This window comes from Schistocerca gregaria, chromosome 6 (genome assembly GCF_023897955.1).
Source record: "Schistocerca gregaria isolate iqSchGreg1 chromosome 6, iqSchGreg1.2, whole genome shotgun sequence".
NCBI lineage: Eukaryota > Metazoa > Arthropoda > Insecta > Orthoptera > Acrididae > Schistocerca > Schistocerca gregaria.
Genome location: NC_064925.1, coordinates 117386475 through 117410841, shown reverse-complemented (window position 1 = coordinate 117410841; position 24367 = coordinate 117386475).

Below are 24367 nucleotides of genomic sequence, written 5' to 3'. Positions count from 1 at the left end.
CAACTGGCTCGTCACAATACGCCAGTCACTACTCTTGATTAACTGTGGTATCGTGTTGAAGCTGCATGGGCAGCTGCACCTGTGCACGCCATCCAAGCTCTGTTTCACTCAATGCCCAGGCGTATCAAGGTCGTTATTACGGTCAGAGGTGGTTGTTCTGTGTACTGATGTCTCAGGATCTATGCACTCAAATGACTGATAATGTAATCACATGTCAGTTCTAGTATAACGTATTTGTCCAATGAATACCCGTTTATCATCTGCGTTTCTTCTTGGTGCAGCAATTCCAATGGCCAATAGTGTACACGTATGCGCCATGTCAACAAAGGATCTCGCCGCGCACCCACCGTCTGCTGCCGCTGAAAACCCTGAAGAACACAAATGCATGCGGCCTTCCTTCAGCGCCGGGTGATGTGAAGGGGGGAGCAGGTGGAGTAGTGTCCGATCGCGGTGGCCGTGAAGCGATTCCGCCGGAGATGGTCCATCTCGTGGATGCGAACGATAGGAGGCAAGAAACAGTTGCAATGCTTGATCCCTGGTGTGTGCGGTGCGAAGTTTGGCCATCCGCTGCTTGAAGGTTCTAACAATACGTTCCGCTTCGCCGTTGGGGTGTGGATGGAACGGTGCACTAGGTAGATGCTGTATGCCATTGCGTTCACAGAACGTTTCAAGTTCATTTGACGTGAACTGAGAGCCGTTGTACGACACTACGGCTTCAGCCAAACCTTCGAGGCATAAAAGAGTAATGCCTGAACTGTGCTACGTGACATTGTCGAGTTCATTGGCGCAGTAAAAGGAAACTTGCTATAAGAGTCTACCACAGTCAACCAACGAGTGTTCCTAAAAGGTACCGCATAGCCTATGGGCACACGTAGCCATGGTTGCTAAGTAGAGAATTTTTGTGGCGGAGCGAACTGATTTTCCGTACATGCTTGACACTGTGACGCCATCTGTTCTATTTGGGTGTCCACACCCTGCCAAGTACAGTGTCGATGCGGTAACTGTTTCTTACGAACAATCTCCCTTATTGAAGTAAGTGCAACATTTCTTTTTGCAAAACTTTGGGGATCAACACACATGATTGTCCACTGTCACTTTGAACAAGCATCACACTCTGCGTATAGTGAAGCTATGCCGCCGTTCAAAGTATCAGCTCACTACGGAGTTTTCTATGCTGTACAGTGAGCGAGGCCAAGATGTGCGAATGTATTTTAACAAAATTTTCTAATCTGAATTATCTTCCGTGGCCTGTGCAGTTTTCCTATAGTTCAGAGAAAAGGTTTGAAACAATTCAGAATCCTGAGCATCGATGGGACAACAAGATCCAGCAAGAGCGTTGTAGTCTATCAGGGACAATCGGAAGTCGTGAAAGTACGTCCGCATTACCATGTTGAGCTGTCGGACGATACACAATCTCGTACTGGTGTTGAGACAACACCAAAGCCCATCTTTGGAAATTTTGGACAGTTCGTACTGGAACCGGCTTCGTAGCATGGAACAAGGACTGCATTGGATTGTGATCCGTTACTAAGTACAATTTTCTGCCATATAAATAGTGGTGGAATTTGGTGACACCATACACAACAGGAAATGCCTCTTTCTCTATTTGTGAATAGTTACACTGAGATATGGACAACACTTTTGATGCGAAAGCATTAGGCCTGCATCACCAAATCCTTGCAAAAACACGGCACCGGTTCCGTCAGAGGAATCGTCAACTTGCGATACAACTGGTTTGTCAGGATCAAAGTGAAACAAGCATAGATCACTGAGCAATGCCTCTTTAAGTATTTGAAATCTACTTGGCACTCATCTGTCCAAACAAAGGGGATATTCTTGTGACGCAAGCGATGCAATGGAGCTGTGATTTGTGCAGTATTCGGTATGAACCGAATATAATAGTTGATTTTCCCTAAGACTGACTACAATTCTGTGACATTGCAAGGAACTGCTAGGTCCCGTATGGCTAGCAGTTGTGGCTAAAGAGGATGCACCCCTTGACTGTTTATGAAATGACCAAGATACTGAAACTGAGGTTTAAAAAAGTCTCACTTGTCCAGTCTACACTTTAGTTCTGCATCAGATAACACACGAAACAAAGCACGCAAATTTGCAATGTGTTCTTCAGGTGTACGACATGCTACGACGATATCGTCCAAACAGTTTTAACAGTTTGGTACGTGAGCCGTCAGCTGTTCCAAATACCGGTGGAAAATGGCGGGTGCGGAGGCGCTGCCAAAGGGAAACAAATATTTAAACAAGCCCAAATGAGTGTTCACAACACACTTTTTGAGATTCTTAATCTAGTGGTATTTGAAGATAAGCATCGTGGAATTCAATGTTTGGCATGTAGCGACCAGCGCCTAATCTGTCCATGAGATCCTCTGGGCGTGACAGTTGATAAGTATCAATCACAGTTTGTCGGTCGACGGTAGACTTATAGTCACTAAGGGTCGACTGCGACCTGAAGATTTTGGGAACAAGACCAATGGACTTGCCCACTGACTGGCTTGTATAGAGACAACAGCTCAGCGGTATTGTAATTCTTTAAGTTCAGCAGCTACTTTGTCCCATAATGCAATGGGAACAGATCCGCCCCGCAAGATTTCGGCTGAGTTTTGTCTTTCATAGTAATATAGGCAACAAAATTGCTAGCCTTGCCTAAACGTTCAGAAAAGAGTTTAGGGTATTCTTTCAGAAAGCTAGAAACACTTGCATTGAATGGAGTCACTGACAACACATTATCCTGAATTTGAAAGCCAATCAAATCAAATGAATCATGGCCATAGCACAGAGAAAGTCAAAGTTCGTGCATGCATGTCATACATGGCAGGCAATATTTTGTCAGAACGGGCATGTCTTGTCCATTATAAGACGTAAGGTGCGTGCTAGTTTTAGACAGGCGAAGGGAGCGTAACAGTTCATATGTGTTACGATCCAGAAGTTTAACAGAGGCACCCATGACAAACCGAAATTTCACACGTTTTTCACTAAGATGCAAGTGAACAAAAAGTTTGTTGGACTGCCGTAGCACTGAAGAAACTATTTGCTTGCTAGGTTCTAATGTAGCAGGCTTTGAATAAACTGCATTGGTTACATGGGCCTTGTGAATAGATTTTTGTGAGTGGGCAGAATTATTATGTTTATTCCGTCGCGATCATGCGAGTTGTACGTGACCTTCCTTGCCACAAGTGTAACACTGTGCTTGTCTGGATAGGCTATCTTGCTGTTTGTGTCCAGAATAGCATCAAGGGCATGACTTGCCTCTATTCACTGATGTAGCCGCCTATTTCGAGAACTGTTTACGCACCTTGGTGCACACGTGCTGTTCATTCCTTCTGGGCCGGTCGTGATCAAGGGACGACTCAACACGACAAACTGGTGGCTGCTCAAATTTATCGGCCGCTATATCACCTGAGTCATACTGATCTAGAATTTACATTACATGATGAAATGATGGATCTGACTGACTCAGAATGTTTCCTAAGTTTGACATCAGTTACTGAAACCTGGTTGGTAGATACTCAGAGCGCACAGGATAAAGTTACGATTGTGGATGGAGCTGTAAACAGTTACTGTGAGCTGCACAATCAGAAACACAACTTTATTTTTATAAGCACCACTTATTTACACATTGCTTTAAAAGATCACAATAAGACAATATGGCTGAAGGCCTAGTTAAAGAAAACTTGAGATGCTCTCTGGGATGAAAGCCCAAAACCACACCAAAACCAAGAACGGCTGAAGACCTGGCTTAGAAATCAGAAGCAATTAAAAAATAGAATGTAAAAATTGTTTAAAAAACATGCAATTGAAACCAATTAGTGGCTGAAGGCCTACACTACACGTCTGAAGGACAACTATAATTAAAACACATTGATAAACAATTTTTCTAACCACTAAATTTCTTTTTAAACCTACAACAGAACGGCCGAAAACCCAATTACAGAAATATTAACTTATTACGCTGCTGAAGGCCACAAACAAATTAGACACAACGGCCGAAGGCTTGAACAACAATTCAGACAAGCAATTAAAATAAAGCCTTCCTTCTCATAAACAAAATTTCCTTTAAAGCTGAAGGTGTTATTAAAAGAGGTTCACGTAAGTCCTCGGCTGAAGGCCACACATAACACGTCAAAAAACTAACGGCTTAGGGCCTGGATTACAAACAATTTCAGACAGGACCACTTTTAAGAAAAAAGTTTTCTTTCCTTAAATAAAATCATTCTTAAAATTTTACACGGCTGAAGGCCTTTGTGTAAAATTTAAAAAGAACTGAATTAATACACGGCTGAAGACGTCGCGCAATACTTCAAACTAAAATGAAAATCACAATCTAAAGCACACAGAACAAGTGGTGCTCAGAAGTGTTCCACCGGTCGGCCTCAGAGGTGAGACAGGCAGATAAGAGCTGAGGTTAAATAATCGGATGGCAACCCAAACTAGGGACGGCCAAAGGACCGAACAACAGTTTAACCAATTCCCTTCCGTCCGACCAACGGCACAACGATGGAAAATATCGGCCGAGAACGAGGATACGAACAGCACTAAGTCTTTAAAAATTGGCGTCTAAAACCAGCCAAGGGAACAACAACCACTAAGCAAAATATGAACCATACAACTTAAAAGGCTGTAGAATTACACACTGTGCCGGACAGCATCAACACGATGAGGAAAGGCACACTGCCGGAAAACTACACTAACGATTAGGGTAGGTAACTGGGGCGTTAACGGCCACAGGGCAGAAGATACCGCTGGTGCACTCCACTGGCAAGTAACAGTCAAGTTAATAATTAACCACAATATAGGAAGATGGCTGCAACATTTTTCTAACTCCAACATATATATTGCTGCAGACACGTTATCCACTCACGATAAGTTTGTTGTGACCTTTTCTTGCAAAGAAAAACTTGGTACCTCGCTGCCACTACATTAATCTGTTGGTCATAATAGGTAGTTAGAGAACCTACAAACTGATCATAGGAAGCAGCGTGGAGTAGCCCGACGGTTTGACGCGCCATGTCACGGATTGCGCGTCCCCTCACGCCAGAGTTTCGTTTCCTTCCTTGGGCATAAGTGTGTGTGTCATTCTTAGCATAAGTTTGTTTAAGTTAGTTTAAGTAGTGTCCAAGTCTAGGTACCGATGACCGCAGCAGTTTGCCCTCTTAGGAATTCAAAAAATGGCTCTGAGCACTATGGGACTTAACATCTGAGGGCATCAGTCCTCTAGAACTTACAACTATTTAAACCTAGCTAACCCAAGGATATCACACACATCCATGCCCGAGGCAGGATTGGAACATGCGACCGTAGCGATCGCGCGGTTCCAGACTGAAGCGCCTAGAACCGCACGGCCACACTGGCCGGCCATTAGGAATTCACACACACTTGAAATTTTGATCACAGGAAAAGTTCACTCGGATTAGCGTTAGGGAACAATATCTGAACGAGGCGAAAAACTGCACTTCCTGCCATTGACAAAAAGTAATGTTCCATAGAACCTGATAATTTCTGAGCAATAATATGGGCTTCGTACTGTTGCAACTACTTGAGCCATTTCTCTTCTTTTTAGTAAAACAGACAAAAATGCGGTGTCGAACCTGGAGCTAGAGTTGTAGCATGTGGCCTAGCATTAGTTGCTTGGTTTGTGAGTAACTGCTACACCGTACTGAGAAGGGTTGCAATGTGCTACATCTGAACTGAAACATCTGTGTCAGCTGCGTTGCATCAGTAGTTTGCAGCTGAGACACCTGAGCGGGGGTAGGTGAGGTGGGTTGCTCTTCCTGGAATGGGAAAATACTATAAACAGACAATGCCTGCAGTAAAAATAAGAACACAAGCAAAGAAAACATTGAATAGAAAAAAGAAAACACTATAAGATACAATGTGTAAACATGTAAACGCACCCGTGCAAAGAAAAGACAAGGTAGAATTACGGCGCTAGCAAAACACAAAAGCCTGCAACAAAACAAAATCTGTGGCAGCTAGCGGATCTTAAAACAGGTTGCCGCTATGGTATCCGTTCACCTCGCCGCAGATCTTGTGTCTAGGAATCCCGCGTACTCGGTTCGCTAGACAAATGAACAAACAACTCATATTAATGAGTTTTATTGCAACAAGAACAGTTAGAATACTTAACTTTGAAACGTGTCAGAAACGAAGGATGACGTACGAAATAATCAGTCTGCTTCAGAACAGGCGAATCCAAGTCTGTGCTACATAGAGAGTACATATGAAGCGCTTAATGGTGATGTTACTCCAAATGGTTCAAATGGCTCTGAGCGCTATGGGACTCAACATCTGAAGTCATCAGTCCCGTAGAACTAAGACCTACTTAAACCTAACTAACCTAAGGACATCACACACATCCATGGCCGAGGCAGGATTCGAACCTGTGACCGTAGCGGTAACGTGGTTCCAGACTGAAGCGCCTAGAACCGCTCGGCCACACTGGCCACAGGTGATGTTGATATCGAAGTCGCTAACGTTGACGCCGCTATCCAGGGGCTAACACTGGAGCTGCTATTGAACTGGGCCGCCACCAATCAGTCGCTGCACTTATGTCCACTTCACATAAGGGCTGCTGCTGTTGTATTGTCGTCCTGGAAGGAAGGTCGGTAAGCGTGCGATTGGCTGACCCCCTCTCACAGCCTTCTGTGTTCTGTCGTTCCCGAGTGGCGTGCCAGCGCTTAACGTTACGCCATAACAGGCAATGAGCCTGCCTGTGTGGCCGAGCGGTTTTAGGCTCTTCAGTCTGGAACCGTGCGGCCGCTACGGTCGCAGGTTCGAATCCTGCCTCGGGCATGGATGTGTGTGGTGTCCTTAGGTTAGTTTGGTTTAAGTAGTTCTAAGTTCTAGCGGACTAATGACCATAGACGTTATGTTCCATTGTGCTCAGAGCCAAGTAGTGATGGAGATTAAGCTTCAGTTTAAGAGACCTACCTGGAAAAATCATTGTGCAAGGAAGTGGGGTACGAAAGTATTGAGGAAGTCTCTAGACAGTGTGATAACGAATACCACTGCAGGCAGTCCAGTTGAGGAGTTAACATATTTCTAAATAAGGTAATCACGAAAGTTGGACGGACAAACATAGGTATAAGAAACGTAACTGCGAAGAAACCTTGGGCAACGTAAGAAATTCTTCAATTGATCAATGAAAAAAGGAACTACAAGAAAGTTCAGGAAAGCACAGGTGTACAGGAATTGTGTAGCTAAGGAATTAAAGAGGCAGAAAATGCAGGGAGACTAATGTGTATTGGATGCGGAAGAACGTGAAGAAATAAAAAAAATAGTTGCAGAGGGATTGATTTGGCATATAGAAAAGTCAAAACAAACTTTGGTGAAATTAAAAGCAAGAGCGACAACAACAAGGGTGCAAGAGGAATTTCACTGTTAAAATGAGAGGAGAAAGTGGATAGGCAGAAAGAGTGCATTTAAGGCCTCTACGAGAGGAAAGATGTCCGTGAAACAAATATGTCGATATGAAAGAAATATGTCGACATGTAAGACGGGGCAGCAGCTATTAGTCGTAGTTTAATAAAGCTTTGGAATACTTATGATCAGATATGGCGCAAAGGATCGATAACATTCTTTTGGAATTTGTGAAATCTTTAGGGGAATGGTGATCAAGCGACTATTGAAGTTTGTGTGCACAATCTATGAGCTTGTACATATCGTAGGCAGGCCAGATAAGTGCGACAAGTATAGCACAACTAGCTTAACGTCTTATGTATCCAATTTGCTGAGACTAATAGTAAATAGAAGTATGGAAAACAAAACTGGGGGTCTTTTAGATGAGTACCAGTTTGGCTTTCGGGAAGGTAAGGGCACCAAGAGGTAGGTCTGACTAATAATGGAAGGAAGAGTTAAGAAAAATCAACACACGTTCAGAGGATTTGTAGACCAATTATAAGCGACCGACCTTGTAACATGTTGCAAGTTTTCCAATTTCTGAGAAAAGTAAGAGTAAGCAATCGGGACGCAACAGTGTTCAGCTCTGCCTCCAACACAGGGTATTGGATAAACGGATGGCCGAGAATTTGCCAGCAAAACTCAGCAAAGAGCTGAGGGCGTCTATTGTCAGCAGCTTTAACCGGAGAGGACTGCCTCAGTTCTGAAAGGCAGGCACTTTGGGTCATGTAGACACAGCCGAATTTACTCCGGGAGGAAATTGTAAAAGCTGGACAGGGCCTCTGAAATATGTTTTTAAGAACAGTGTCTTAAATATTCGGTGCCTGGGAGCTACCTCGTGCATCCTTCCCCCTTCCAGAGGAGTGACGCATAACGTTGTTTACAAAAGGATATCAGCCACTTTCCTGGAAAGACGATTTGCCCTAGTAGGGGCCTTAATGCTATGTTAGGGATTTGTTACAAAACTTTTTTTCTATTTAATGTAAGAGGGGCGGGGTTTACATGCAGTCAAATTTATCATGTCTCATAAGTAAACAGGAAAATGTTATGTGTTCAACTTATATGCATGGATGTAATATATTTACTAAATCAGATATAATTGTAAAAGAATGGTTATAGGACAATAATGAAATGAATTTTGATGGATCCCAAAATTGCTTCTTAAGGTTCCCTTGGAACGTGTTCTTACTAGTGTTGTCTGGCAAATATTGAACTCGGTGCTACATAGAGGAACTAATACCAAAAGAGAAACTATCATTGGCAGGTCAAAACACAGGGTGTCCCAAGAAAATCTCCCTGATTTCAGGAGCCCAGGAGAGAAAAACCACAGCAGATACGAGAATGAAAAATGCACCACATTGTAGAGCATCTCAAAGAATTTATACTCCCGCGTCAGAAGTGCCAAGTACCGTTGCCAGAGCGCAGCATGGTCGCATGAAGTGAAAATGGCGTCTCCCCAGCAACACATGTAAACAGTAGTGTGGTTTGCAGAAAACCGCCGATTACTGTGCAAAGAAATTATCGTTGTGCATATGAACGTGATCCACTTGATGTGAAAACAATTAAGGAATGGTATTGGAAGTTTCTGACAACAGGAAGTGTTATGAAACATTCTGGTGGTGCACGCTACGGAGTTTTAGAAGAGACAATGGAAGACATCAGACAAACGTTTCTCCGAAGCCCACGTAAGTAGATTAGTCAAGCATCTAGACAACTCGATGTACCTCGATCAACATTGCATCGTGTAGTTCACCAGCGTCTTCGTATGTGTGCTTACGAAGGGCAAATTCCGCAACATCTGGCGCCGAACGACAAACCATGCCGACAACAATTTGCTGCAGATATGTTGCAGCGTAATTATATGGATGCCAGCTTTCTGGAAAGATGTTTATTCTCAGGTGAGGCAACGCTTCACCTATTAGGAAGGGTTAATGGGCATAATGTTCGGATTTGGGGTTCGCAAAATCCGTACGTTGTCATTGAATATGTTCGTGATGTTGTTGTTGTTGTTGTGGTCTTCAGTTCAGAGACTGGTTTGATGCAGCTCTCGATGCTATTCTATCCTGTGCAAGCTTCAACATCTCCCAGTACCTACTGCAGCCTACATCCTTCTGGATCTGCTTAGTGTATTCGTCTCTTGGTCTCCCTCTACGATTTTTACCCTCCACGCTGCCCTCCAGTACTAAATTGGTGATCCCTTGATGCCATAGAACATGTCCTACCAACCGGTCCCTTCTTCTAGTCAAGTTGTGCCACAAACTCCTCCCAAATTCTACTCAATACCTCCTCATTAGTTATGTGGTCTACCCATCTAATCTTTAGCATTCTTCTGTAGCACCACATTTCGAAAGCTTCTATTCTCTTCTTGTCTAAACTATTTATCGTCCATGTTTCACTTCCATACTTGGCCACACTCCATACAAATACTTTCAGAAACGACTTCCTGACACTTAAATCAATACTGGATGTTAACAAATTTCTCTTCTTCAGAAACGCTTTCCTTGCCATTGCCAGTCTACATTTTCTATCCTCTCTACTTCGACCATCATCAGAAATTTTGCTCCCCAAACAGTATGTGATGTCACCGCCAGGCACCACACTTGCCAGGTGGTAGCCTCTAAATCGGCCGCGGTCCGTTAGTATACGTCGGACCCGCGTGTCGCCACTATCAGTGATTGCAGACCGAGCGCCGCCACACAGCAGGTCTAGAGAGACTTCCTAGCACTCCGCGCACTGGTACAACAGACTTTGCTAGCGATGGTTCACTGAGAAAATACGCTCTCATTTGCCGAGACGATAGTTAGCATAGCCTTCAGCTACGTTATTTGCTACGACCTAGCAAGGCGCTATTATCTGTTACTATTGATACTGTGAATCATATAATGTCAAGAACGACGTTCGTCATTAATGGATAAAAGTTAAGTATTCCACCAACTACGTCCGTTTTTCTCAATTCTAATTCCCTTGTCATGTTCCAGACCTCACGCCAGCCTGCGTGAGCTAAAACGCGTATATTTCGGCCTGTTTTCGTAGCCCTGTGTTGGCTCTCCTGCCAACCACAACATAGTAAAACTCCTTAACTACTCCAAATGTCTTATTTCCTAATCTAATTCCCTCAGCATCACCCGACTTAATTCGATTACATTCCATTATCCTCGTTTTGCTTTTGTTGATGTTCATCTTATACCCTCCTTTCAGGACACTGTCCATTCCGTTCAACTGATCTTCAAAGTCCTTTGCTGTCTCTGACAGAATTACAATGCCATCGGCAAACCTCAAAGTTTTTATTTCTTCTCCGTGGATTTTAATACCTACTCCGAACTTTTCTTTTGTCTCCTTTGCCGGCCGGTGTGGCCGTGCGGTTCTGGCGCTTCAGTCTGGAACCGCGTGACCGCTACGGTCGCAGGTTCGAATCCTGCCTCGGGCATGGATGTAAGTGATGTCCTTAGGTTAGTTAGTTTTAAATAGTTCTAAGTTCTAGGGCATTGATGACCACAGAGTGCTCAGAGCCATTTGAACCACTTTGTCTCATTCATTACTTACTCAATATACAGATTGAATAGCATTGGGGACAGGCTACAATCCTGTCTCATTCCTCACCTAACCACTGCATCCCTTTCATGTCCCTCGACTCTTATAACTTCTATCTGCTTTCTGTACAAATTATAAATAGCCTTTCGCTCCCTGTATTTTACCCCTGCCACCTTCAGAAATTGAAAGAGAGTATTCCAGTCAACATTGTCAAAAGCTTTCTCTAAGTGTACAAATGCTAGAAAAGTATGTTTGGCTTTTCCTTAATCTATTTTCTAAGATAAGTCTTAGGGTCAGTATTGCCTCACGTGTTCCAACATTTCTACGGAATCCAAACTGATCTTCCCCAAGGTCGGCCTCTACTAGTTTTTCCATTCGTCTGTAAGTATTTTGCAGCTGTGACTTATTAAACTGATAGTTCGGTAATTTTCACATCTGTCAACACCTGCTTTCTTTGGGATTGAAGTTATTATATTCTTCTTGAAATGTGAAGGGATTTCACCTGTCTCACACATCTTGCTCACCAGATGGTAGAGTTTTGTGTGGACTGGCTCTCGATAGGTTTTCTGTAGTTCTAATGGAATGTTGTCTACTCCCGGTGCCTTATTTCGACCTAGATTTCCAGTGCTCTGTCAAACTCTTCACGCAGTATCATATTTCCCATTTCATCTTCATTTACCTCCTTTTCCATTTCCGTAATATTGTTCTCAAGGACATCGCCCCTGGATAGACCCTCTATATACTCCTTCGCGTTTCTGCTTTCCCTTCTTTGCTTAGAACTGGGTTTCCATCAAAGCTCTTGATATTCATGCAAGTGGTTCTCCATTCTCCAAAGGTCTCTTTAATTTTCATGTTGGCAGTATCTATCTCACCCCTCGTGAGATAAGTCTCTACATCCTTACATTTGTCCTCTAGCCATCCCCGCTTAGACATTTTGCACTTCCCGTCGATCTCATTTTTCAGATGTTTGTATTCCTTTTTGCCTGCTTCACTTACAGCATTATTGTATTTTCTCCTTTCATCAATTAAATTCAGTATCTCCTCTATTACCCAAGGATTTCTACTAACCCTCGTCTTTTTACCTACTTGACCCTCTGCTGCCTTCACTATTTCATTCCTCAAAACTACCCATTCTTCTTCTCCTGTATTTCTTTCCCCCATTCCTGTCAGTTGTTCCCTTATGCCCACCCTGAAACTCTGTTCAACCTCTGGTTCTTTCAGTTTATCCAGGTCCCATCTCCTTAAATTCACACCTTTCTGCAATTTCTTCAGTTTTAATCTACAGTTCATAAACAATTGATTGTGGTCAGAGTCCACATCTGCCCCTGGAAATGTCTTACAATTTAAAATCTGGTTCCTAAATCTCTGTTTCACCATTATATAATCTATCTGAAACCTACTAGTATCTCCAGGGTTTCTTTCATGTATACAACCTTATTTAATGATTCTTGAGCCAAGTGTTAGCTATGATTAAGTTATGCTCTGTGCATAATTCTACCAGGGGGCTTCCTCTTTCATTCCTTACCCTCATTCCATATTCTCCTACTACGTTACCTTCTCTTCCTTTTCCTACTGCCGTTTTCAGTCACCCATAACTATTAAATTTTCGTCTCCCTTCACTATCTGAATAATTTCTTTTATCTCATCATACATTTCATCAATCTCTTCGTCATCTGCAGAGCTAGTTGGCATATAAACTTGTACTACTATTCTTAGGTGTGGGCTTCATATGTATCTTGGTCACAAAAATGCCTTCACTCTGCTGTTTGTAGTAACGTACCCGCATTCCTATTTTTTAATCATTATGAAGCCTATAACTCTATTACCCCTATTGGATTTTGTATTTATAACCCTGTATTCACCTGACCAGATGTCTTGTTCCTCCTGCCACCGAACTTCACTAATCCCCGCTTTATCCAAATTTAACCTATCCATTTCCTTTTTAAATTTTCCAGCCTATGTGCCCGATAAAGGGATCTGATATTCCGCTCTCCGATCTGTAAAATGCCAGTTTTCTTTCTCCTGATAACGGTGTCCTCTTGAGTAGTCCCCGCCCAGAGATCCGAACGGGGGACTATTTTACCTCCGGAATATTTTACCCAAGAGGACGCCATCATCATTCATCATTTAATCATACAATAAAGCTACATGCTCTCGGGAAAAATTACGGTTGTAGTTTCCCCTTGTTTTCAGCTTTACGCACTACCACAACAGCAAGGCTGTGTTGGTTAGTGTTACAGGGCAGATCAGTCAATCATCCACACTGTTGCCCCTGCAACTATTGAAATGGCTGCTGCCCCTCTTCAGGAACCACACGTTTGTCTGGCCTCTCAACAAATACCCCTCTGTCGTGGTTGCACGTACAGTTCAGCTGTCTGTATCGTTGAGGCACGCAAGCCTCCTCACCAACGGCAAGGTCCATGGTTTATGGGGGGGGGGGGGGTCAGTGTATATCGATATATTGGAGCAGTTTGTGTACCCTCAGATACAAGACATGCAACCCAACATCACTTTTCAACAAGATGGGACTCCGCCGCTTTGTCAACAGCTGTTCGCAAGTTCCTGGATAGGAAATTTCCCAGTCGTTGTATTGGACGTGTAGGACCGATTACCTCTGGCCACCTTGTTCACCCCAAAGTACACCGCTTGGTTTCTTCATGAGGGATTCGTGAAGGACCGCGTGTATGCGACCACAGTGGTGATATTCCTACGTTGCGACATCCTGTCACCAATTCAATTGTAACAATAACAGAGGAAATGTTACAAAGAACTTTTCAAGAAATTGAATATAGACTCGATATTCTTCGTGCTACAAATGGTTCACATGTAGATGTGCATTGATGATAAATAAGTAAATTCTCTGAGATGCTCCACAATGTGGTGCATTTTTCACTGTCGTATCTACTGTGCTATTTTCTCCTCGGTCTTTGAAATCAGGGAGGTTTGAGTGGGACAACCTGTACTTGATTCTACGGAGCAAATGGGATGGAAACATTAAAACCTGACTTGAATAAGATGCTCCACAATGTGGTGCATTTTTCACTGTCGTATCTACTGTGCTATTTTCTCCTGGGTCTTTGAAATCAGGGAGGTTTGAGTGGGACAACCTGTACTTGATTCTACGAAACAAATGGGATGGAAACATTAAAACCTGACTTGAATAAGGTCTGGATTAAGTAATTTTGAAAAATGTAATAAAAAGGTAAAATCTTGCTACGACTTCCATCTATTATTTACGAGAAGCAGGTGCAAAAAATTCCTCAGATTGAAACATGTTAAGACAATTTCAATAAAATGCAGACATCAGTTAGGAAATCCAAGAGATGGTGTACCACAAATCACGTGAAAACGTAATCTGCATTAACCCATGTCAGAATGCACAAGCACAAAACTTTTTCGCCGGCCGCGATGGCCGTGTGGTTCTAGGCACTGCAGTCTGGAACAGCGGGACTGCTACGTTCGCAGGTTCGAATCCTGCCTCGGGCATGGATGTGTGTGATGTCTTTAGGTTAGTTAGGTTTAAGTAGTTCTAAGTTCCAGAGGACTGATGACCTCAGATGTTAAGTCCCATAGTGCTCAGAGCCATTTGAAAACTTGTTCTCATATTACACAGCTTATTTCCATTCAGAATAACTTAAAAATTTCTCATTGCAAAATGAGAATCTGGTATGACCTTAAATATTTGTGGAGCGTATGCACTTGTGTAAGAATTCCTAGACATCATGTAGTTTCGGCTTATACTCACTAACTGTAGGAAACACACACTCCTCTGAATGTTTATCGAATAACCAGAAGCGCATAATAAAATGATGTGTCACCTCATTACGCCACAATTAGTAAAAGAATGGAAAACTAAGGTGCTTGAGGGAACCAGCTGTGACAAGTTGTTAGTACCAAATATCTTACGTAAAAACGTTGCTCTCTATCTCATTAAAACCATGATACCACTGTAAGTCCCTCTGGCAGGAAAGTACATAAACATTTACTAAATCCCATTAGTCTGCCGGCCCCGATGGCCGTGCGGTTCTAGACGCTTCAGTCCGAAACCACGCTGCTGCTACGATCGCAGGTTCGAATCCTGCCTCGGGCATGGCGGTGTGTGATGTCTTTAGGTTAGTTCGGTTTAAGTAGATCTAAGTCTAGGGGACTGATGACATCAGATGTTAATTCCCATAGTGCTTAGAGCCATTTGAACCATTTTGAACCGATTAATCTATGGAGTGAACTGTGAAACTACACCAAGAAAGTACAAAACACATTGTTATTTTCATGAAGAAACGCAAGGTAAACTATAAAAAAGTAAGTTAAATACATTTTCACAATCACAAAACAACTAACAATATTCTGGTCCTGTTCATAACACTTTACATAAGGGAAGGGAGAGAATGCACTTAGTCTTTGACCAGTTCAGAAAATGCAAAATGCAAATGTGGCTTGGCGCGACAGAAGCGTAGGTATGTAAACAATATTCCCGGTAACAGGCTGACGGCAAGAGACCAGATGATCGCCGTGGAAGGGAACAGTGATGAACGTGACGTCACTATAACAAAAGGGCGGCTTAAACGCGTTAGGGGAAGGAAGGGCGCAGCACTGCTCGACACCGGATGCTCGTGTGTTACAGGTGCGTAATATGGTGGGAGCGGAGACGGGAGAACGCTTTATCGCTGGGTAGAGGGGAAGATGGGAAGAGCAGGTGTGCCGTTCTGTCGCTGCAGTTGTCAGCGGGACGCGGAGGGCTAAACGCAAGGGATGACGAAGGGCGAGAGGTGAAAGCACTCGGCCCAACACACGCATGTTCGCAAAAGAAATACATGTTTTTGAAGCACAGCTAGTGACATGTGACAGTGGTATGACGCTAAATATGCGTAAAATAAAACAGAGCAAGGGAATGCTGTCTGACAGCTGGTTAAAGACGAGCAACAATCAGCACAGAGTGACGTCAAGTTTGTATATGAAAAGATCTCAACTTCTGTGTTATTAAAAAAAAAAAGCTTCAGGAGGATTGTGCAGATAGTTAGTACAGTATTCCTATTATTTTTGGAACAGAAATAGGACGACAAGAGTGCATCTCTGTGATGATTTCTTGCAACTGCTGACCACTCTTATTATGAATTCGTTGTCGGTGTATAAAGTAATACAAATCCACTTCAAGCCGACGAAAGTTCCGATACGTAAGGGGTCAGTATGGGATAGGGTACTGGAGTTCGGTCGTCACGTACTGCATAAGGCATTTAGATAAGAAAGAAATGCATATTAATTTCAATGGAAACAGGCCAGTAAAATTTTATAAAGAGAGAGTGAAGGTGAACGGACAGTTCAGTGGCCGTCAGAAATAAAACTGCGCAATTATTTTTAACTCTTAGTGAAACCTTGAAAGAAAATTACAGAAATAAATGCTTATACATCGACAATGGACGTATTGAAACGTCCCCTTAGAAACATTATACGCGGCTGTGCTTAAACTGACACACAATATCTTCAGCGCAACGCAATCTGACTTCCAAAAATCCCTACGAAAGAAAGGCCCTGACTAGCATTAACCTATACGTTTCACAAATCACTTACCTCACAAAAATCTTCGTTACTCAAGCTACTGCAATACAGCGAGCGCCACTACTGCCAGCTAAATAAAAGATTAAAACTACTGAAGGCACTAACTATTGATAGGCATAGTTAGCAAATGAAAGATTTTAATAGAGAACAAACAATGTATTTACCTCACTAGTCATAATATATATAGCAGTTCATGACACCAATTCTTACAAATTTCAAAACTCCGCCATCTCTCTCCCCACGTCCACCACTGCTGGCGGCTCACCTCCAACTGTGCAACGCTACGCACTGTTAGCATCCAGCTGCCGCTGCCCAACACTACAATGGCGAGTATTACAACAATGCCAACCAGCCACCGACTGCACACGGTAAATCCAGTGATTTTCATACAGAGCGCTACGTGGCGGCGGCGTTACCAATAAAAAAACTTAAACAGCCTACTTACATAGCCCCCATGCTCCCCACAAAAAATTTTTACAAATTGTTATGGGCAGTGGCCAATACAGATTTGAAAAATTTTTTCATAATTACAATAACAAAGAAATGAAATGCACACACTTATCGATACAATTTTGGTCAAAAGCTAAAATTTTCTCACAGTCCATATAGACAGTCCTGATCATTCATCACAGTAAAAATGCAGTGCTTTTTTTTTTTTTTTCAAAGTCTGAGCAATAAAAGAAATTGCACTTGGAAGTAGTGGATTTCTAAGCAGTCTTGAAGAAGTAGTGTTGTCCTTCCAACGAAAGGCAGTGCTGAGTCTTGACATGCAGACAGGTAATGGGCCACAGCAGAGTCAGTCGACGTTGAAGACTATCGGTAGGTAGGTCATCACAGAGCAGATCCACTGTAGTCCTGGTAGAGATTACGGTATTGGTGGGCCACCAGAGGTGCAGACCCATTGCAGTCCTTGTAGAGATGGCCAGCAGCCATTTGTTTGACTGTGCAGGTGCACAATCACCATTGAAGAGTCTTGCGGATAATATAGCAAGTCCATAACCACCACTTGTGCAGTCAAAAAAATTGTTTTTGAAATGTCCTTACTACCAGCAATGCTGTTATCCAGTCCCTTACTGAATTATTAACACACGTGCAAACACTATCAGTCCCTACTTCTCACATATTGTCCATATACTATGACCAACAGAAACGTGTGCAGTGAAATGTAATTTACAAGTTACTTAATTTGATGAACTGGTGACAATTACAATTTTATAACATAAGAATACAATAACAAAGGTACAAAATACATCTTTAAAGAACATAACAATACAGATAACATTTGCAGTAGTATAGGCTTTGCAAAATAATCGAAATAGCAAATACTTAAGTGTTACAAAAATTACGACATAAGTACATACATAAAAGATCAGAATAAGTTTTGAAACATCAACTTCACACATGAGCATTAAAACAAAACACTATAAATAATGTCTGAACATATTTACAAAGAAAATGACATAATATTTGAAAAATTCTACAACATAAATCTTATTAGCTAAACACATAAAGACAGGAAAAAGACAAATACACAAGGGTACATAAACACATAGAGGGATAATACGAAAGGAAAGGACAGGGTTTGTTTTACTGCAGTATTTTGCATAGAGATCTCCCTTAGTTCATCATTATTCCCAAAAAGTCCTATCTAAACCTGCTTTCTGTATTCTGTTCACATCGTCTTTCAAAAATAGTTTTTCTCCACTGTACACTACTTTTTTGGCCAAACCATTTTCTTATAGCTTCTCAATGCTTTTTTTCCAATTCATCATAGTTTCTTATATAGTCTACCCCCTCTTAAGCTAACTTAAAGCTACTGAGCTCAGATGCTAAACTAAGGGACGAGGCAATGCAGCAGCGCAAAAGAATTTATACAAACAACAATGAAATAAAATGGAAGTTTCAAAGAAGCAGCAATATTAAAACTAATATAAGGCAATGCATAGCAAACAAGAAAAATAAATCAGTAATAAAATTGGCTTAACCTAGTAATACAAAGTGACATTCAGTAGCACTATGCATGGCAAACAGCCGCAGCAAATGCTATAACTTATACCTAAACATGACAAAGCTCAAGCAGAACAAATGTTACACTAAAGACAACAATGCAGATAAGGACAATGTCTATTCACATCTTAATGTCTATGCAATTAAAGTGGTGCACCACAAAAATTTATTGTACAAAAATATTACCATGTACTTGAAAAGACAATTCTGTATGCAATTTCTGTGAAGGGAAATGTCTTTTTGTGCTACTTCGTTTTTTTTAAGTACATCATAAAGTTTTTATTTACTGGATCTGTAGGCATAAAATATTTATATTAGTACATCAATAAAATTTATTTTAACCAATGCTTCAGTGCAGTTAGAAACTAGATATTAAACAAAATGAGTAAATAAATGCATAAAGCAAGCCACATGGCATTTCTCTCAAGTAGCAGGACAATAGCCATGAAATGTTTCTCGTTGTTTCATTAGGCATTTTAGTACATATCATAAATTAAGAGCTCCACAGTGTTATCATATGTTTTCAAGTTTGGGCGTGTAGTATTTGCGATGCTTTCTACAAAGGAATCTCAATAGCGAGTATAATGGCCTCTTTTTTTTTCTCCACCTGTGCCTCTGACAGACACACACTAATGGCTATCTTTTGTCAGGTGGTTGTCGCGCAGTTGGGTGCCCATGACGCATTACATGCAGGTGGTCACTTAACTGTCTTATCGAAATATTTACGACACCAGTTTCTGCTACAGTGACAGTCTCATATAAAAAAATTCATAGGTCAAGAATTTGTGTTACAAATATGTAGAAACAAAATCCTATTGATATAACAGTGTCCAAAAAATTTTCGTCGGCATTGTAATACATTCACACATTTACATACATTTTATAGTTCTTAAAGTACGATTCTTGGTTTCCAACAACCTTTTTCACAAACCAGAGTCCCTAACCACTTCTCTTTATTCCTTACCTTATTCGTCGACATTTCTTCAATATTTCATCATAACAGATACGTAGCATAATCAAATAACTCATACAGCATCAGCTTATTGATCATAAACATACCACAACAGCATAATACAGATAGTCATCGTTATAATAACATCATAACACCTCAGTCAAATTCTCAAAATCGTCGTAGCTTCCTCCAATAATTTCAAAACCTAAAAAAAATTCTCTGCTCATGTCAAAAGTGTCATCTACCTCAAAGGTACTTTAAAAATCATGATCCCATACCAAATATGTCATTCAAAGCTCTCATAGTACCACAGTGGTTCCGAAAAAATATGAACAGTTGACAAAGTACAGACAAAATACAATTTCGTAAGTGTGAAGTTATCCAACAGTGTAATTACGTAAACATGTGTCACTGATGTAGTAAAAAAAAATGTTTGTTCCTCTGTTAAATGATCAGATAGCTGTGTAATTTATGTGTTAGAGAAATATGGTACCGACGTGTAAATTTGTATAAGCAAATACCATATTAGCTAGGGCTCCTTGTGCTTGCCATACACATGGTACACAAAGTAAGTGTGTACCCCCCTGAGGATTAATGTAATTATATCCTCAGGTGTTACAGATTACAGCAATGGAATGAAATGTATCACGGAAAACTTTCTTTGTAATTCAAATATGTTGAAAAATACATAGTTTAATGCGTGTCCTGTAGCGCTAAATGTGCGTCTTGCTGTAAGACAATCTCTGTGGAAGTGTCGTAGTTATTGTCCTCTGAAAGCTAAGTTCTGCAGAAGTCAATGTATTTACCTCATGATAAACGAAATTGAAATGCTTTGCGTATAGATATCTTAGTTATTACGCTTATTGCCGTGATGAAGTAAGTACTGTACTGTACATATTGTTGTGCTACAGAAAAGGCTGTCTCATTGTAGCTATACCACAAACGTTACTACTAAAACATGTTTTACTTTCCAGAAAAATTCAGAAAAACTGTGCAGATATAAAACAGATAAACTGCAAAAGCAACATTGTAAATTGTCACTCATTAGTAGCGTCGTGATAAAATCTTGTAGCTGTCACATAAACTAACCACTGTGTCATCTGGTATCTCACAGAAAGTACTTTAAATCCAGATTGTATTTTCAAGTAAACCAAAATGTTGCATTAAAACCTCATTAACAGTATATGTTCTAAGTATGTAAGCCTTATAGTCTTTACATAATCGTGCAACTAACAAGCAAGAATGTACAAATAACAACACTGTGTCGTCTGTTCACTATAACAATGCATTCGTAATTTCTGTTTAAAAATGTTTCCTAGGCACTAGAGTGTATAGTTAACTTCAAAACATTGTTGAATGTTAACAGTTTCTCAGTGTGACAAAGCATACTAGAAATGTAAAATGAAAAGTTATATGGCAAAGACAAAGTTAAAAAGCTGATTATATTTCAATAAACGGTTTTACATGTGAAATGAGGTGCAAACCTTTACTCTTCCTAGTACGCAGACTGTCAACTGAAAAGCAGTTATCATGTGATTACGTCGGCAAGGAACACTGGAATTTTGCTCAAGGTTAGCTTATGTTATTTTTCTCTGAGCCAGCCGGCGCACGCGGCTGCCTGCGGTCCGAGTCATTGTCTGTTTCTTTGTTGGCACGCGTCGTTATTGGGATTAGGAGACCTAACTTCTACAAATTCACTTTGCCGAGAGGGCCCTACCCTGTTTGAAGCTCGCCAGTTCTGATGGATTTCCGGTCTGTCATTATGATTATATCGTCTGTCGTCATGTCGGTAGTTCCTGTAATTTCTTGTTTGTCGGTCATGTGGTGGAGAATTTCTCCATGAATTATCACTGCGCGGTGGACCCTTGCGTCTGAAGTTATTCTGTCTCCCGTGATAATAATAGTTCTGGTTGCCATATTGTCTGTTTCTATTATTGTCTCTGTCATGTTCATTACTACGGAAATACGATCTTTCTCTGTAACTATTACTCTGCCAGTGGTTGTCATACGGGTGTTGTCTGTTTTGGTAACGATTTGTGTTGTGAGAATAGCCTTGTCGTGTCCAGTTGTTATTTCTTTGATCGCGGAATTGCGACGGATATGACCTGTAATTGTTGTGCTTCTGTTTTTGCGTTCCGCGATTGTCAGTGTCAATTTCCAGTTCTTGTAAGAGTCGCTGAAAAGCTTCAGTGTCGTCTTTGCAACGTCCTACCAAAATAATGTGTCGTAAATGTTAAGGCAATTTGATTAAGCACATGCGGATGAGTTCTGAGGGGCTGTATGGGTTAGAAAGATACTGATTCTTATGCAACATGTCTTCAAAATATTTCATAGGACTGGAAAATTCAGATTGTTCGAAATGTTTCATCGTTATGATGCCATGTTTTACTCGGTCTTGTGTGGCTTGGGACCAATATGCCGAGAGGAAGGCATGGTAAAATTCTACTTCACTGTGGCAATCGTGAATGACCCATCGCATTCTTACAGCTGGTTCATTCTCTAAGTAGTCACACATAAATTCTAATCTGTGCTCTAATGACCAGTTGGGGGGGAAACAATGAGAGAATTGATGAAGCCACGCTTGTGGATGAATGTCGTTGCCAGAATTCTTAAATGTTTTGAATTTACGTGTAGTAATGAACAGCTTATAGTCAAAATCATGTCGGCGAGTCGCATATCGGTCATTGTTACGTCGTTTCGGCGGTTCCATCTCAAAATTTCTTTCATAATCTCCAACGTGCTCTGTGTTGTTATTTTGTGGCAGTTCCGTATTTTTATGTCCCTCTTCCCGTATTGGAGTGCGAGTGTCCTCTGAAATACGTAATTCTTGTATTACCTGTGTCAACTGATCTTGTACTTCCCGGATTTCTCTTTGGTGTTGCGTATTAATTTGATTCTGATTTTGTTTGAATTTCCTAATTTGTTCTAACTCTTCTGTGTCATTAAAGACTACCGGTTTTGTGTCATTCAGATTATCATCTACCTTCGTAGATAAATTAGTGAACTGATCCGAAAGTTCGGCTACTTTCTCCGATAGTGAACACATTTCCTCAGTGTGTTTTTCTGAACCAAGTTTCAGAGTGTCCATTTGTGTTGAAATCGAATCTACTGTGTCCTTTAAGTTTTCCTGAGTTCTTGCAAGTTGTGTAACCGAATCGGTGGATGCAACTGAGTCCATTTTAGCTTGCAAGGTGTCGTGATTTTCACGAACAACACCTTGCAATTCTTTTATGGCTGCTTCGAGATTCTGTAATGAGTTTTCATGCCGCGAAAAAATAGGTTGAAAATGCTCACAAATTTGTGTTTTTACGTCATTACAGATTTTTTGACATTTCGATTCAATGTTATGTAACTCAGTAGTTAAATCTTCACGTGTTTGTTCAAGTGTGGTGTCTAACTTCCGAAGATTATGTTCCATTGTATCCAACTGTTGCTGTGTTTGTCTCTGGTTTTGTTCCATTGTGTTTAACTTTTGAAGATTATGTTCCATTGTGTCTACCTTTTGAAGATTATGTTCCATTGTGTCCAACTGTTACTGTGTTTGTCTCTGATTTTGTTCAAGCGTTGTGTCTAACTTTTGCAGCCTTTGTCCCATTTGTTGCATTAACTGTAATAATAGTGCACTGGTGTCTGAAACATGTTCCTCAGTGCTTTTCGGCAGTGCATTTCAACCAACAATATTCGCATTTTGAAAAGCAGAAAATGTGTCTTGATTTATTTGAGAAAACGGTGAGGACGCAAAATCTGAATCTACAGTATTTGCAAGATTGTGTCCTGTCATTTCGGAATGCTGAGGCGAGCTGTTGCCGACCGATCGATCGATAATGCTTCCCTGTTCACTAATTGTTTCACTGCCTACACCATTATTTGCAACCCGCTCCATTTCCCTATGCACAATTACCAAATCACTACTTTGAACATTAGTTAATTCATTACATGGCGGCGCTAACACACTGCTTTCGTCTTCACTGTCATTTCTCAGTTTACTTTGGAGCCTAGTATTACGTTTTTCACACGCCATTATTGTCACAATTTTTCACACGACAACACAGAAAAACACAATTTGAAGAACAAAAATAAGAGAACACATTAACATAGCACAGAAAATAATATCTAGTTAATTGCAAGCGCAGCTGCGAAATACTTGGTGCAACTCTACATGCATGCCACAACTGTTGTACTGTACAACAATGAAAGACTACAACTAAAAATGAAATTCTCTCTATGATTACGTGCTAGCAATAAAAAAATCTACATTAATTACACAAACTACAAGAAAAAATCAAAAGATTCCAGTGAGGTATCCTCGGCTAAGGGTCGACATATGAAACGTCCCCTTAGAAAAATTATACACGACTGTGCTTAAACTGACACACAATATCTTTAGCGCAACGCAATCTGACTTCCAAAAATCCCTACGAAAGAATGGCCCTGACTAGCATTAACCTACATGTTTCACAAATCACTTACCTCACAAAAATCTTCGTTACTCAAGCTACTGCAATACAGCGAGTACCACTACTGCCAGCTAAATAAAAGATTCTAACTACGGAAGGCACTAACTACTGATAGGTATAGTTAGCAAATGAAAGATTTTAATAGAGAACAAACAATGTATTTATCTTAATAGTCAAAATATATATGGTAGTTCATGACATCCTGTCTTACAAATTAGAAAACTCCGCCATCTCTCTCCCCACGTCCACCATATATTTACCTTAATAGTCATAATATATGTATCAGTTCATGACACCAATTCTTAGAAATTTCAAAACTCCGCCATCTCTCTCCCCACGTCCACCACTGCTGGCGGCTCACCTCCAACTGCGCAACGCTACGCGCTGTTAGCATCCAGCTGCCGCTGCCCGACACTATAATGGCAGACAACAATGCAAACTAGCCACGGACTGC